Raw genomic sequence first — 17,222 nt, forward strand, 5'->3', positions numbered from 1 at the left:
AAATGGTAAAAAGGCTTTTAGAGTGTCACCTATGGAGAATTTAATGTAATGTAAATAGACCCTATTCCATGGGTGTATTAAATTTTACACTGTGGTACCTAGTTACTTTGCATAATATCATATGTAACATCATCTTTTACATCTTACCAAAAAAAAAAATGTGTATTATATTATTTGTATGCACTGAAATGTATGAAACTTTCTCGCCACCCATAAGAACGATCGGTAAAATTAACAATAAAAAAAAAATTAAAGTGCCCCTGTCCCCGTGTGCTCGCAGGCAGAAGTGAACGCATACGCAAGTCCTGCCCACATATGAAAACGGTGTTCAAGCCACACATGTGAGTAAAAAAATGTAAAGAGGCGCCTATGGGTATTTTTAAGTACCGAAGTTTGATGCCATTCCACGAGCATGTGCAATTTTGAAGCTTGACATGTTGGGTATCTATTTACTCAGCTTGTTTTTATTTCATGCTTTAAAAAAACATTTAAAAAATTGCTGCACAAATACCGTGCGAGATAAAAAGTTGCAATGACCGCCATTGTATTCTTTAGGGTCTGTGCTAAAAAAAACATATATCATGTTGGGGGGTTCTATGTAATTTTCTAGCAAAAGAATGATGATTTTTACATGTAGGAGAGAAATGTCAGAATTGGCCTGGGTGGCACTGGCAAGTGGTTAAATGGATAAGCAAAAAAACCATTTAGGAATAAGGATACAGCTTAGCCACCTTTTTTCTCACAGTATGGATAGTAAAATTTAGGTTTGAATACCCTTCTAATAAACAGACCGCGTCACTGCATAGGCAACTCAAAATGAAAAAAAAATGTATTTTATTGATGTTTATGGTAGTTTCTGGAGAGGAGACAATGAATTGTGTGAAAAGAAGCACACCATTCTTTTCGTAAAGCATCCAGATGGAACTCTGCTGACAGAATTTTGGCAAAATTGGTGGTAAACTGAATTTGGCTTGATTGGAAAATGTGGTGCACGTTCTGACCTACAGTGTCTCACAAAAATGAGTACACCCCTCACATTTTTATTAATATTTTATTACATCTTTTCATGTGACAACACTGAAGAAATGCCACTTTGCTACAAAGTAAAGTGAGTGTACAGCTTGTATAACAGTGTACATGTGCTGTCCCCTCAAAATAACTCAACACACAGCCATTAATGTCTAAACCACTGGCAACAAAAGTGGGTACACCCCTAAGTGAAAATGTCCAAATTGGGCACAATTTGCCATTTTCCCTCCCCGGTGTTATGTTATGAGCAGCTGTGTTAAATTTGGTATTATCGCTCTCACTCTCTCATACAGGTCACTGGAAGTTCAATATGGCACCTCATGGCAAAGAACTCTCTGAGGATCTGAAAAAAAAGAATTGTTGCTCCACATAAAGATGGCCTAGGCTATAAGAAGATCGCCAAGACCCTGAAACTGCTGTAGCATGGTGGCCATGGCCATAATTCTGTTTAACAGGACAGGTTCCACTCAGAACAGGACTCACCATGGTTAACCAAAGAAGTTGAGTGCACGTGCTCAGAGACATAACCAGAGGTTGTCTTTGGGAAATAGACATATGAGTGCTGCCAGCATTGCTGCAGAGGTTGAAGCGGTGGGGGGTCAGCCTGTCAGTACTCAGTCCATACGCCACACACTGCATCAAACTGGTCTGCATGGCTGTTGTCCAAGAAGGAAGCCTCTTCTAAAGATGCACAAGAAAGCCCGCAAACAGTTTGCTGTCTAGCAGACTAAGGACACAGATTACTATAACCATGTCCTGTAGTCTGATGAGACCAAGATAAACTTATTTGGTTCAGATGGTGTCAAGCGTGTGTGGTGGCAACAACAAGTATGTCTTGCCTACAGTCAAACATGGTGCTGAGAGTGTCATGATCCGGGGCTGCATGAGTGCTGCCGATACTGGGGAGCTACAGTTCATTGAGGGAACCATGTATGCTAACATGTACTGTGACATACAGAAGCAGAACATGATCCCCTCCCTTCAGAGACTGGGCCGCAGGGCAGTATTCCAACATAATAACAACCCCAAACAAACCTCCAAGATGACCACTGCCTTGCTAAAGAAGCTGAGGGTAAAGGTGATGGACTGGCCAAGCATGTCTCCAGACCTAAACCCTATTGAGCATCTGTGAGGCATTCTCAAATGTAAGGTGGAGGAGCGCAAGGTCTCTAACATCCACCGACTCCGTGATGTCATCATGGAGGAGTGGAAGAGGACTCCAGTGGCAACCTGTGAACTCCATGTCCAAGAGCGTTAAGGCAGTGCTGTAAAATAATGGTGGCCACACAAAATATTGACAGTTTGGGCCCAATTTGGACATTTTCACTTAGGGGTGTACTCACTTGTGTTGCCAGTGGTTTAGACATTAATGGCTTTGTTTTGAGTTATGTTGAGGGGACAGCAAATGTGCACTGTTATACAACCTGCTACTTTACATTGTAGCAAAGTGTCATTTCTTCAGTGTTGTCACCTGAAAAATAAAATATTTACAAAAATGTGAGGGGCGTACTAATTTTTGTGAGATACTGTAACAATGATCTAAAGCATAAGGCCAAGTCGACCCTGCATAGCTACTGCAGAAAAAAAGTGATGGTTCTGGAGTAGCCATCACAATCTCCTGATATAAAAATCTGCTTAGGAGGGATCTTAAACATACAGTTCATGCTAGACAAAGAATGTGCTAGAGATTTTTTGCAAAAGACACATGGGCAACCTTACTACATGAGAGATACATCATCTAGCAGGCAGCCCCTCTGCTGGCCACTGGGGTGGCATATGAGGTGTAGATCATTCTCAATAGGCAAGCAGTGCAATATCGTTGCTGGAGTGGACACTTGGCTTATTATTGCTGAGATACTGAGCTTCCTTATAGATGAGGCACTGCACTGCTGCTTAACCACTTCAGCTCCGGACCAATAAACACCTTAAGGACCAGAGGTCTTTTTGCAATTTCGCACTGCGCTGCTTTAACTGGTAATTGCACGGTCATGCAATATTGCACCCAAACGAAATTTGCGTCCTTTTCTTCCCACAAATAGAGCTTTCTTTTGATGGTATTTGATTGCCTCTGCGATTTTTTTTTTTTGCGATATAAATGGAAAAAGAGCGAAAATTTTGAAAAAAAAAGATATTTTCTTCTTTTTGTTATAAGAAAAATCGAATAAACTAAATTTTAGTCATACATTGAGGGCAAAATTTATTCAGCCACATGTCTTTAGTAAAAAAAATGTCAATAAGCGTATATTTTTTGGTTTGCGCAAAAGTTATAGCGTCTACAAACTAGAGTACATTTTCTGGAATTTACACAGCTTTTAATTTATGACTGCCCATCTCATTTCTTGAGGTGCTAAAATGGCAGGGCAGTACAAATCCCCCCCAAATGACCCCATTTTGGAAAGTAGACACCCCAAGGAAATTGCTGATGGGTATGTTGAGCCCATTGAATATTTATTTTTTTTGTCCTAAGGGATTGAATAATGACAAAAAAAAATAAAAAATTTTTTTTTACAAAAAGTTGTCACTAAATGATATATTGCTCACACATGCCATGGTTATATGTGGAATTGCACCCCAAAATATATTCCGCTACTTCTCCCGAGTATGGGGATACCACATGTGTGGGACTTTTTGGGAGTCTAGTCACGCACGGCACCCCGAAAACCAATCACCACCTTCAGGATTTCTAAGGGTGCAAATTTTTGATTTAACTCCTCACTACCTATCACAGTTTCGAAGGCCATAAAATGCCAAAATAGCACAAAACCCCCCAAAATGACCCCATTTTGGAAAGTAGACACCCCAAGCTATTTACTGAGAGGCATGTTGAGTCCATGGAATATTTTATATTTTGCCACAAGTTGCGGGAATATTACAAACTTTTTTTTTTTTGAACCAAGTTGTCACTAAATGATATATTGCTCACACATGCTATGGGCATATGTGAAATGACACCCCAAAATACATTCTGCTGCTTCTCCCGAGTACGGGGATACCACATGTGTGGGACTTTTTGGGAGTCTAGTCGTGCACGGCACCCCGAAAACCAATCACCACCTTCAGGATTTCTAAGGGTGCAAATTTTTGATTTAACTCCTCACTACCTATCACAGTTTCGAAGGCCATAAAATGCCAAAATAGCACAAAACCCCCCCAAATGACCCCATTTTGGAAAGTAGACACCCCAAGCTATTTACTGAGAGGCATGTTGAGTCCATGGAATATTTTATATTTTGCCAAAAGTTGCGGGAATATTACAAACTTTTTTTTTTTTTGCACAAAGTTGTCACTAAATGATATATTGCTCACACATGCTATGGGCAGAAGTCAAATTACACCCCAAAATAAATTCTGCTGCTTCTCCCGAGTACGGGGATACCACATGTGGGGGACTTTTTGGGAGCCTAGCCACGTACGGGACCCCGAAAACCAAGCACTGCCTTCCGGATTTGAATATAAAATGCTATAAAAAACAAACTAACCAGAGTGACCCGTAACACTTATACGGTGATCAGTGGTGAAAGGGTTAACTAGGGGCAATCAGGGGGGTTCAAATTTTTATTAGGTAGTATATGGGGGTCCCTGGCGCTATATAAAAACCTGACGGGGAACCTAAATAACTAACTGGCTAACCAGCGTCACCAGTGACACTTATACTGTGATCGCTGGTGAAAGGGGGTGAAAGGGTTAACTAGCAGCAATCAGGGGGTTAAAACCATTATTGGGTAGTATATCGGGGTACCTAGCGCTATAAAAACCTGGCGGTGAACCTAAAAAAATAACTAGCTACCTAGCGACACTAGCGACACTGATGCAGCGTTCAGAAAAATTATCGCTTAGTGACACTGGCAAAAGGGGGTGAAAGGGTTAACTAGCGGAAATCAGGGGGTTAAAACCATTATTGGGTAGTATATCGGGGTACCTAGCGCTATAAAAACCTGGCGGTGAACCTAAAAAAATAACTAGCTACCTAGCGACTGTAGCGACACTAATGCAGCGATCAGAAAAACGATCGCTTAGTGACACTGGCAAAAGGGGGTGAAAGGGTTAACTAGCGGCAATCAGGGGGTTAAAACCATTATTGGGTAGTATATCGGGGTACCTAGCGATATAAAAACCTGGCGGTGAACCTAAAAAAATAACTAGCTACCTAGCGACACATGCAGCGATCAGAAAAATGATCGCTTAGTGACACTGGCAAAAGGGGGTGAAAGGGTTAACTAGCGGCAATCAGGGGGTTAAAACCATTATTGGGTAGTATATCGGGGTACCTAGCGCTATAAAAACCTGGCGGTGAACCTAAAAAAATAACTAGCTACCTAGCGACTGTAGCGACACTAATGCAGCGATCAGAAAAACGATCGCTTAGTGACACTGGCAAAAGGGGGTGAAAGGGTTAACTAGCGGCAATCAGGGGGTTAAAACCATTATTGGGTAGTATATCGGGGTACCTAGCGATATAAAAACCTGGCGGTGAACCTAAAAAAATAACTAGCTACCTAGCGACACATGCAGCGATCAGAAAAATGATCGCTTAGTGACACTGGCAAAAGGGGGTGAAAGGGTTAACTCTAGGGGCAATCAGGGGGTTAAATCTTTATTGGGGGGTGATAGGGGGCTACCCTGGACCTAACACTAACTGTCCTGACAGTTTTTACTGTCACAACTGACACTGAATGCATTGATCAGTAAAGAAATGATCAATGCAATCAGTGACACTGTGACTGGGGGGGGCGGGGGGGGATCGGGGGGGGGTTTGTGTGCCTGTGTGTACCTACATGTCAGTGTAGTGTTGGTGCACACTTACTTTTAGTCTTCTCCTCGTAGTCCGGTCAAAAAGACCGCCCCGAGGAGAATGACATCACTTCCTCCTTCCTGTGTAAACAATACACAGGGGAGGAAGCTTCTCATTGGCCAGGAGCGATCCAGAGGGGGTGGCCGAAAACCAACGGCCATCCCCTCATCACGGAGCGCTCCTGGACCGAATCGGACCGCCATAAACAGCGGGAGGGGGTCCGATCGGACCCCCCACCCGCTGGAAGGCAATCACGTAGATGTACGTGATTGTGCCTGCCTGTGCCATTGTGCTGACGTACAATGGCAATACGGCGGTCCTGAAGTGGTTAATAGTCGTTGAACAAGCTCAGTTTTTTTTTTTTTGCCTAATTTCTGTTTCTGAAGAAAAAAGAATGCCAACCCCAAATAAAGACCAGCGCCACCAGGGAAGGTAGGGGGCGGTGCCCATCTGCTTCCCAGGCAAACAGCCCTCTTCAGACTCTTCCAAAGAGGAAGGTGCAAATGAATATGACTGTATGAACTCTGCTTTGTTCAAGCAGTCAGTGATAAAGATGACTGTAACGGAACGTCTCTAAACTCCACTTGAGTGCTTTCGTCTTATACCGTTTCCTCCCAGTTTGAATATAGATATCAGATATTCCAACCGCTCACAAGCACAAAACAAGACGATACTTGTTTACCTGCTGGACATGGACTACTTTATTTGAGATGACACACATATATATACAGCAGGCTTACAATAAAACTGTAACCAGAACCATTTACTCAGACTAGGTGACTCAGAGATATGACCTTTTAGGGTAAGACTTCACGTCTCCTAGCTCACTGACTATATAATACACATTATCATAAACATCATCACAGAACTCCTTCATAGAATAGCAAGGTTAATTAGCACAAACAATAATGGGTGAAATACTCTTATGCCGCGTACACACGACCGGACTTTTCAACATCAAAGGTCCGACGGAACGATCCCGGCAGACCATTCGATCGTGTGTGGGCTGCAGCGGACTTTTGATTTGCAAAAATCCGTCAGACTTTAGAAATGGAATATGTTTCAAATGTTTCCGCCGGACCCAGTTCCTACCGAGAAATCCACTTGTGTGTATGCTAGTCCGACGGACAAAAACCGACGTGAGGGCAGCTATTGGGTACTGGCTATGAACTTCCTTATTCTAGTCCGGTCGTACGTCATCACATTCGAATCCGTCGGACTTTGGTGTGATTGTGTGTGGCCAAGTCCGTTCATTTGGAAAGTCCGTCAGAACTCTGTCAGAACTCTGCCGAAAGTCAGTCGGACCTAGTCCCTCGAAAAGTCCGGTCGTGTGTACGCGGCATTAGAAGATGTGGCAAGCCAGACTAGACTCATTTACATTATAGAAGACAACAGACAGGTGGCTGGAGTTGACATCAGCATCTCCTCACAGTATGTGTTCCAACAGTATGAATCCGTCACTATTTCTAATATGGCATATACAGGGTTCCCGGAGTCTGTGTGTCTTGGGGGACATGGACTTGAATCTAAAGTAACACCAATTCAAGGGTCCCCAGGCATACAGCTCACAAAGGCATACGTTCCCCCAAATGCCAGGGCCCATAATCGGTAAGCCAGAGGCTAGCATTCAGTCCCCTCCAAAAGCCCCTGTCCTCCGGGTGAGTCTGTCACAATGACGAAGACCAAAAGGTTGTCACAATTCTTTGAGCATGTGGTCTAGACACTCTAAATGAGTTGTTTGAGCTCCCCTTGTCCAAAAGTCATCTAATCTGGTAAGGTCTAGTTTACTTCCAAAAACAGTAAATGGTCTTAAGAGCTATCTCAGACCAACCAACCATCTTCAGAATCTTCCATAAAAGAAGATGCAGATGAGAATGACCTTTATCCCGTTTTTAATCCCTCCTTTGTAAGGCTGGTAAGATGCATGACATACTAAGAGCAGTGCATAAGTGCACTGCATCTGTGGATGATCTTAAAAAACATGGTGGTCTGCAGAAGGAATCTCCCGTCAAGGACGTCAAGATCTCGAAAAGATCAGGGAGCAGACCACCACTGTGGAAAGTCGCATCAGCTACCTGGCAGATAAACTTCTTCCCCTGATTAGGGACACAAAACTTGCGGCCCAACAGCTGTGGCTGCCTCCCATAATAAGACGGAAGATATTGAAATAGGTTGCACTGGAACAATGTACGCATAGTGGGGCTGCCCGAAAAATCGGAAGGTAGAGACCCCACTGACTTTGTGGAGTGCTGGTTACTGGAAACCTTCTGGAAAAGGGGCGTATATTTCATTATTCAGGGTTGAGAGGGCCAACCCCAAAAAGATCAGGGAGCAGACCACCACTGTGGAAAGTCGCATCAGCTACCTGGCAGATAAACTTCTTCCCCTGATTAGGGACACAAAACTTGCGGACCAACAGCTGTGGCTGCCTCCCATATTAAGACGGAAGATATTGAAATAGGTTGCACTGGAACAATGTACGCATAGTGGGGCTGCCCGAAAAATCGGAAGGTAGAGACCCCACTGACTTTGTGGAGTGCTGGTTACTGGAAACCTTCTGGAAAAGGGGCGTATATTTCATTATTCAGGGTTGAGAGGGCTCATTGCACCCCACCCCACCCGTTACCACAGGGGTACCCTCAGAGACCTATGCTAGCGCGTCTCCCCAATTATAAAGATTACAATTATCCTGCAGCTGGTCAAGGAGAAGGATAATATTTGCTACAATGGGGCAAAAATATAATTCTACCCAGACTTCTCTGCAGAAGTCCAACACAAGCAATCCAAGTTCAACGATATTAAGGTGTGGCTGCTCTGTCTACAATTCTCCTATGCCATGGTATACCCTGCTAAACTCAGTCACTGCCAGCAGCTAAACCCATTTTTTGAATTGGCAGCTGAGGCGGCTTTCTGGCTTGATCGCAATGAGAATAACTTGCGTCAACGACAAGTGGCAGGAGAGGAGGAATGATATCTTTGGCGTTGGTTTTCTCCCATTTTATCGTGCCTTTGGGGATCTCACCTTATACTTCCACCTTTCAACTACAATGCCGGCTGGGGAATTATTAATTGATTTGAAGAAACGCGAGAGGCTTACATCACCTTTTTTTGTTTACTATTACCTTTGACTACATACCTGTTAGAACATTTATTGTTTTTGTGTTTTATTTTTGTGTGCATCACACCCGGAATGGATGAGGATAGTTCTGTGCTACGACCATCCTCCACACCTACTGTATTACCGCTGGTGTTAGCATACTCAGTTTTTGCAGCGCAGTTGCACCTTTCATTTTGCAATCTATGTTTTGATTCTATCCAGGACTTTGTGCCAACATGTACCCTACCCTTGCATTCCCATTTTTTGGCCCTATACTCCACATACATGCCTTCTGGCTATGTACCAACTATTGGGACTCCTTGGCTGCTGCCACCCAGTGGCTGACAACGGGCTGGAAAGCGGTCCCGTGGCTGCCTCTTAGTTTTATTATAGTGTTGATTGCATACTGTTGTCTTATGTCAGTACCTATAATATCGCAGAACATTAGAGGTGTGAATAACTCTCTAAAGCACACTATGATCTCTAAGTGTCTCCGGGGAAATTCCATCCTGCCATAGTGGGCTTGCAAGAAACCCATCTGACTAAAGAGACAATGCAAAGTTTACAGTACTTATGGACCTGTGAATGGTATAATTCCACTCATACTGCTTTCTCTCGGGGGGGTGTTAGTATTCTGATACACAGGTCCCTGGTGTTCCAGGAACTGAACTCCCAGGTGGACTCAGAGGGTCGTTATGGGTTCATTTGTTGTAGACTTTATAGTCTGAATTTAGTGTTGGCCTAGTGTTTAGTGTTGGCCTTTTTCTGTATATCCTACCCCCATTTTTGAGAGATGTTTTGCAAATCCTGACTTACTGTATCTAGCTGATAAACCAGACCCCCATTACTAATGCTGGTGACTTCAATTGTTATCTTGACTCTTTCTTAGATTGTCATTCCCACCCCCTGCTATTTCCCCCTGAAGGAACTAGGGGCACGACCCTGGGTAGATTTATGTTGGAGGTCGGACTACTAGATCTGTGGTGCTTTAGATTGCCCACTACTAAACTGTTTTATTGCTTCTCCAAGAAACACATCATTATCCCGAATATACCTTTGCATGGGCAATGCTCTAATGCTTAGCCAGATTTCTAAAATTAAGTACCTCCATCATGGGGTGGGGTGTCCGACCACTCCCCGTTGGTAGTTCGTCATCCGACAGACCTCTCTAGATTACCATGGAAACTCAATGCCTATTGGCTACAGTGGTTTCCATCACATGAATACATTACACATGGGAGGCTCTCCCATATGGAGGATCAGGTTCGGCAGTTGAAATCGCATATATAGTTCAACCTACTGTTTCTGCTCGTGAGGCCTGGATGTCAGCTAAGGATTCTATTGACCGTCTGTGGATCTCCGCTGGGGAACGCAAAATATTTTTTAATGTAGCTGCATTTTTTGAGGGGGAGTGTCAGGTCACCTGAGACCAGGTGACAAATGCACTCCGTAGGAGTCGGAAGTGCACCGCTAGGTAGTGGACCGTAGGACTGACTGCTGCAGATTGTACCCAGGGAGATTCAGGACACAGGTCTACAGGATCACTAACACAGATCCCAATGGGAGCTGGAGCATAGATTCCCCAGGGCGCGGAGTCTAAGAGCCAGCGGGTATTCGCCAGAGCCTCCAGTGGTGAGGATGGACTTCGCTGCAGCGGGCTCCAGGTCGCGGCCCCTAGGGTCTCACAGCTCACGCTCACAGTAGTCTACAGGAGAAGGAAGCAGTAGGCTGGAACGACAAGGATAGTAAGGGGATACGGCAGAGGTCAGGGCAACTATCAGACAGGAACAACAGAGTACACACCAAAGGTTCAGGGTCACAGGCAGACAGGGATGGTTGGGGACATGCAAAAGGTCAAGGTCGCAAGCAGACAGGAATCGTTGAGAACACGCCAAGGTTGGTAACAGAGTCAAACATAGAGCACACGACAAGCAGGAAACAGAAAGCCAAACACACAATGATACACAATGGTTGATCAGCACCGCTGGCTTGCAGTGCACAGGTTAATATAGGGTTCCCTGATAGGGCCTGGGGTGGAGCCACACTTGGAGGAGAGGTTATAAAAACCACCAGGTGGAAGTGGCTGGCCTCTTAGTCAGAACACATGAGGGGAGGTAAGCAATAAGAGGAAGATCACTGCATAACCATGACAGGGAGAAGACCGGTCTCCTTCTGGAAAAAATTTCTCACAACAGGTCTCTCCAGCCATAGGGGCTATTCAGAGTAAATCCGGTAGGATTGTTACCTGCCCTGAACTAATCATGATGCAGCTATCGGATTTTTATGCTACTTTGTACCAACAGCAGAGGTCCCATTCCCTAGAGGCCCTCTCTCAAAATTATACAGGGGATTTCTCTTCCCACTTTAAACGGTAGCTCAGCATACAAGATTTAATGCTCCTATTACCCTGGAGGAGCTACAGAGGGCGGCCGCCTCTTTTGCTACATGTAAGGCCCCTGCCAATGATGGTATTCCGATGGAGGTGTATGTTAGATATGGAGAAGTACTTTTGTCACAATTGCTAAAGGTACTAAATGCCTCTTTGAAAGCAGGATTCCTTCCCGGCATATATGTCATGAGCCTTGGTGTTGTGTCAATTAAAACCTGGTAAGTAACCCTTAGATCTGGGCTCGTATATGCCGATTTCCTAGTTCCAAAGCGATGTAACAATTTTGGCAAAGGTCTCGGCCCTCAGGTTGAACGAGCTCGTACTGTCGGTGGTGCATCAGGACTAGGCAGACTTTATGTCCCAAAAATCGACAGTGGTCAATTTGTGAAGATTTTTTTTGTTAACATGCAGACCCCAGAGGATGCATGAGCAGTAGAGCCTGGCTATCTCTTGATGCCAACAAGGCATTTGATAGCATTGACTAGGAGTATCTGTGGCAAGTCTTTGTCAAATTTGGGTTTGGAGCACAATATATATTGTGGGTTCACCTTCTTTACGGTGTAACAAGTGCCTCTATTAGAATACTAGACAGGGTTTCTACTAGAGATGCACCGAAATTTCGGCTGCCAGAAATTATCATCCGAAAACTGTGTTTTTTTCATTCGGCTGAATGAAAAAAACAGCCGATACTGAAATGGAAAGGAAACGTCATCCTGCGGCCCCCAGTCCTTAACTCCCTCCTCTTCTCCTCCCTCCTCCTCCCCTCGCCACGATCTCTGTGTTTCATGGAGCTGAATTGTTCGGCTGCAGTAACAATGTCCCGCCTCCTGTGATAGACGGCACACTGATCTAATGGTGGGACATTGAATCAGCGTGACGTGATGACAGGAGGCAGGACATTGTTACTGCGGCCCGGGCATTCGGTGCACCCCTACTCTATTTTCCTTGGGTAGAGGTACAAGACAGGGTTGTCCCCTATCACCACTGCTCTTTTCCCTTGCTATCGAGCCACTAGAAGCCTTTATTAGAGCCAATTCCCTCATCTCGGGTTTCAAATATTGAGAAATTCATGAAAAAATCATGTTATATGCAGACAACTCTTGATGCTAGGGGATATGACCTTGTCTTTACAAACCGTCGTGTCTACTATTTTAGAATATGGCCATCATTCCAGGATAACAATTAACTGGGCAAAATCAGCACTGCTCCTACTGGACGGTGATGCTGCACAACAATTTACTGCTGCCTGCCCCATACCTATTACAGCTAAATTTAAGTACTTGTGGATGGATATATGTCACTTCCTCTCCTCTAGATTATGGCCCATTGAACATTTTCCCTTTGTTAAATAGATTTCAAGATAAAATAAAAATTTGGAATAAATTGCTGTTGTCGATTGCAGGTAAGACGAACCTCATCAAATACTAATGCCAAAACTCCTTTACTTGTTACATAATTTGCCTACTGTGGACCCTCTAAAACATGGGTCTTCAAACTACGGCCCTCCAGTTGTTTAGGAACTACAATTCCCATCATGCCTGGTCATGTCTGTGAATGCCAGAGTTTTACAATGCCTCATGGGATGCGTAGTTTCACAACAGCTGGAGGGCCGTAGTTTGAGGATCCCTGCTCTAAAAACTATTAGAATGATGAACTCAATTTTTAGAACTGTTGCCGGGTAATCGTCCACCAAGAATTAAGTTGGAGCAATTGCAACAGCCTAAGGATGGTGGGGGCCTTGCCCTCCCCAACTCCTGGCTCAATTATGTATCAGCACAATTGCAGCATTTAATTGGCCCCACGTTTGTGACCCACATCATACTTGCTCATATTCAGAGAGGCTCAGTTTCAGAGGGTCTTGAAGCCCTAAGCTTTGCTAAGCCAAACAAGCTCTTGCCGATGTACGGTCTCATTGTAAAAATATGGAACAAGACTAAATATCTACAACATGTTACTGGGTACATGAAGTATAGCCCGATATGACATTATGATAACTATACAGAGCTAGCTAACTAGAACATGGTGCCCAATGGAAGGCATATGGGATACATAATATGTTGCAAATTTAAAGATGGCATCTAGTTACCTTTTGCCTCCTTGCAGGCTATGTACTCGTTACCTTCACATATGCACTTTTACTACATACAACTACAACATGCAGTTAAGGCACTTGGCAACATGCATGAGTGGCACTTATCTCCAACACCTATCTTTAATTTAATTCAAATGGATGATAGCTCTAAGGGATTCATTTCCCAATGTTATAACATGTTATTGTCTGAATTCCATTAAGGGCACCCCGGGATAGGGGTATTGCAATGGGAGAGGGATATGGGGCCAATGACGGGTGACCAGAGGGAGGAGGCATATCAGGCGATGGTAACATGCTCCTGTAATGTGGCTCAGAAATGTTCTCAACTCTACATTATTTTATGCTCTCATTATACCCCCTAAGGCTTTTGAAGATGGGTTGCAGTATTAAGCCACACTGTCATAAATGTAAAAGAGACCACAGTGATTTCATGCATTTACTGTGGCGTTGTCCCAAATTACATCTCTATTGGAGGCAGGTACTAGACACAGGCATGAATATCTCACTGGATCCTAAATGTTGCCTCTTGAATGTACATGAGGGGGTTGTTGAGGAGGAGCACCCTAGGATAGCCATAGGAAGGGCTTCTGATCCCCCTACGCATAAAACTACTTGAGTGTCATCTGTGGGTAATTCATTACTTTTAGAAAGTCATATTTACCTATGCAGGGGATGCCCTGGTAAATTTGAAAAATTGTGGTGACCGTGTTGGATACCCATCCCTGCCCTCAGCCCATGGGAACTTGTATACCAAAGATTGTTTGTGTGTCAGAATAGGCCATAAAAGTATGTTGCGTGTTCAGTTAAGTTGACTTTATGAATTATTATCTTATTTTTGGATGGGACAGTACTACCGTATTATTGCACAGCTAGCACGATGGAGATGGGTATGTTGACACATGTACTGTATATATACACATATATGCAGTATTTTAAAAAAGTGAGTACACCTTTCACATTTTTGTAAATATTTTATTATATCTTTTCATGTGACAACACTGAAGAAATGACACGTTGCTACAACGTAAATTACTGAGTGTACAGCTTGTATAACAGTGTAAACGTGCTGTCCCCTTAAAATAACGCAACACATAGCCAATGTCTAAACCACTGGCAGCAAAAGTGAGTACACCTCTAAGTGGAAATATCCAAAATTGGCCAAATTAGCCATTTTCCCTCCCCGGTGTCAAGTGACTCATTAGTGTTACAAGGTCTCAGGTGTGAATGGGAAGCAGCTGTGTTAAATTTGCTGTTATCGCTCTCACTCTCTCATACTGATCACTGGAAGTTCATCATGGCACGTCATGGCAAAGAACTGAGGATCTGAAAAAAAAAAGAAATGTTGCTCTACATAAAGATGGCCTAGGCTATAAAAAGATTGCCAAGACCATGAAATTGAGCTGCAGCACAGTGGCCAAGACCATACAGCGGTTTGACAGGACAGGTTCCACTCAAACAGGCCTTGCCATGGTCAACTAAAGAAAGTGAGTGCACGTGCTCAGCATCACATCCAGAGGTTGTGTTTAGGAAATAGATGTATGAGTGCTGCCAGCATTGCCTCAGAGGTTGAAGGGGTGGGGGTCAGTCTGTCAGTGCTCAGACCATATGCTGCACGCTGCATCAAATTGGTCAAAAAAAGATGTGCCATGGAAGAGGTGACCGCTTTACCCCAACAGGGGTATAAGGACCTGGTGAGTGTAGAACTGAAGGGGAGTACAAATGTCACTTCACTTTCTGCACAAGTGTATGCACAAGCCACTTTGAATACCAGCACAAGTCACTTGGGAATTTGCAATTTGCACCAAAGATTGGGCTTAATTATATATTTGTTTATATACATTCTTCACATGTGAAAAAAATTTCTTTTTTTGATGAATTTTTTGAGGAATTTATCTGATGGATTCTTTTGATGAATTTTCATGATTTTGTTTTTTGTGTTTTATTATATATACATATATTTTTACATTCTTTATCTTCACATTATTGTGTGTTTGGAATATATGCACACACCAAAGATTAAGCACTAAAAACACTTATTAAAAATATTATACACAATATTTTTGTACTAAAACAATAATTCTCACCAGCCCCTATAGCACACATACCGTATATACTCGAGTATAAGCCGAGATTTTCAGCCTCTTTTTTGAGGCTGAAAGTGCCCCCCTCGGCTTATACTCGAGTCACCGCTGTCTGACTGCCCGAACAGCGTGTCGAGCAGACAGACACACACACACACACACACACACACACACACACACACACACACACACACACACGGACACACACACACACACGGACACACACACACACACAGGGAGGGATGGATGGATGGACACACACACACACAGGGATGGATGGATGGATGGACACACACACACACACAGGGATGGATGGATGGATGGACACACACACACACACACACACACACACACAGGGATGGATGGATGGATGGACGCACACACACACACACAGGGATGGATGGATGGACACACACACAGGGATGGACGGACACACAGGGATGGACGGACACACAGGGATGGACGGACACACACACAGGGATGGACAGGCATATCTCACCCTCGGCTTATACACGAGTCAATAGGTTTCCCAGTTTTTTGGGGGTAAATTGGGGGCCTCGGCTTATACTCGGGTCGGCCTATACTCGAGTATATACGGTAAGTCTGTCCTCGGAATGGAATAAGGACGAGATAAATTTCCTGGACGTAACAGTCTATAGAAAAGGGGATAAATTGGAAACTAAAGTATTTTTAAAAAATACAGATCGTAATAGTTATCTGCCTATTTCTAGTGGCCACCACCCCCAGTGGCTACGGAATATACCAAAAGGGCAAATGACTCGCGTACGGAGGAATTGTTCAGAATTTGAGAATTACATTAGACAAGCCAATATCTTAGCAGAAAGGTTTTCCTCAAAGGGGTATGATCATCAGGAATTACAGAAAGTGATTCATGAGGTCGGCAATATGCCTAGAGCATTATGTTTGGAAGACAAAAGAGAGGAAGAACCGAACGCAGATTGTGGAAGGATTGTTGAGGTGAAATTTGACAAAGAATGGGGTTTCATCTCTAATTTTCATTCACAATATAAAGAGGTAGAAAGTATTTTTAAACGGCATTGGCATGTTTTGTTGTTAGATAAAAGATTGCATTCCGCATTGCCCGCTCTACCTCAGTTTTTACACAGAAAGGCTCCAAATTTTGGCGATAAAATCGTAAAAAAAGTCATTGACCCCCCAAAACCTCCTCCTACTTTTTGGGACAGAAACTGGTTTTTTGCTTGTCGTAAATGCAAGGCGTGTCGCGAGGTAGCAAAACCGATTAGATCCCTAGATAACTTCAGCTCACCGTCCAATAATCGCAGTTTCCCGATCAAGCAGTTTATCACGTGTAATAGTACACACGTTGTATACGCTTTAATGTGTCCATGTGGTCTAATGTATATCGGCAGAACCAAAAGGAAATTGCGAGTAAGAATAGCAGAGCATATACATAATATAAAAATTGGATATAAGGACCACAATGTTTCACTGCATTTCAAGCAGAAACACAATAGGGATGCCACTGGCCTTCAATTCTGGGGACTAGAACAAGTTAAACCACATGGGAGGGGAATGAATTTAATACGTGAATTATCCAAACGAGAAACTCATTGGATATATTCCGCAGATGTTCTTAGTCCGAAAGGCCTAAACATAGAACTCGATATAAATTGTTTTATAAGTGATACTTAAGATCATGCATTAAAGTCGCCATTTATTTTAAAAATCTATAAAAACTATTATTATTAATAATTTTATGT

This window comes from Lithobates pipiens, unplaced genomic scaffold (genome assembly GCF_037356315.1).
Source record: "Lithobates pipiens isolate NorthernLeopardFrog02 unplaced genomic scaffold, aLitPip1_a1.2 Scaffold_19, whole genome shotgun sequence".
Lineage (NCBI taxonomy): Eukaryota > Metazoa > Chordata > Amphibia > Anura > Ranidae > Lithobates > Lithobates pipiens.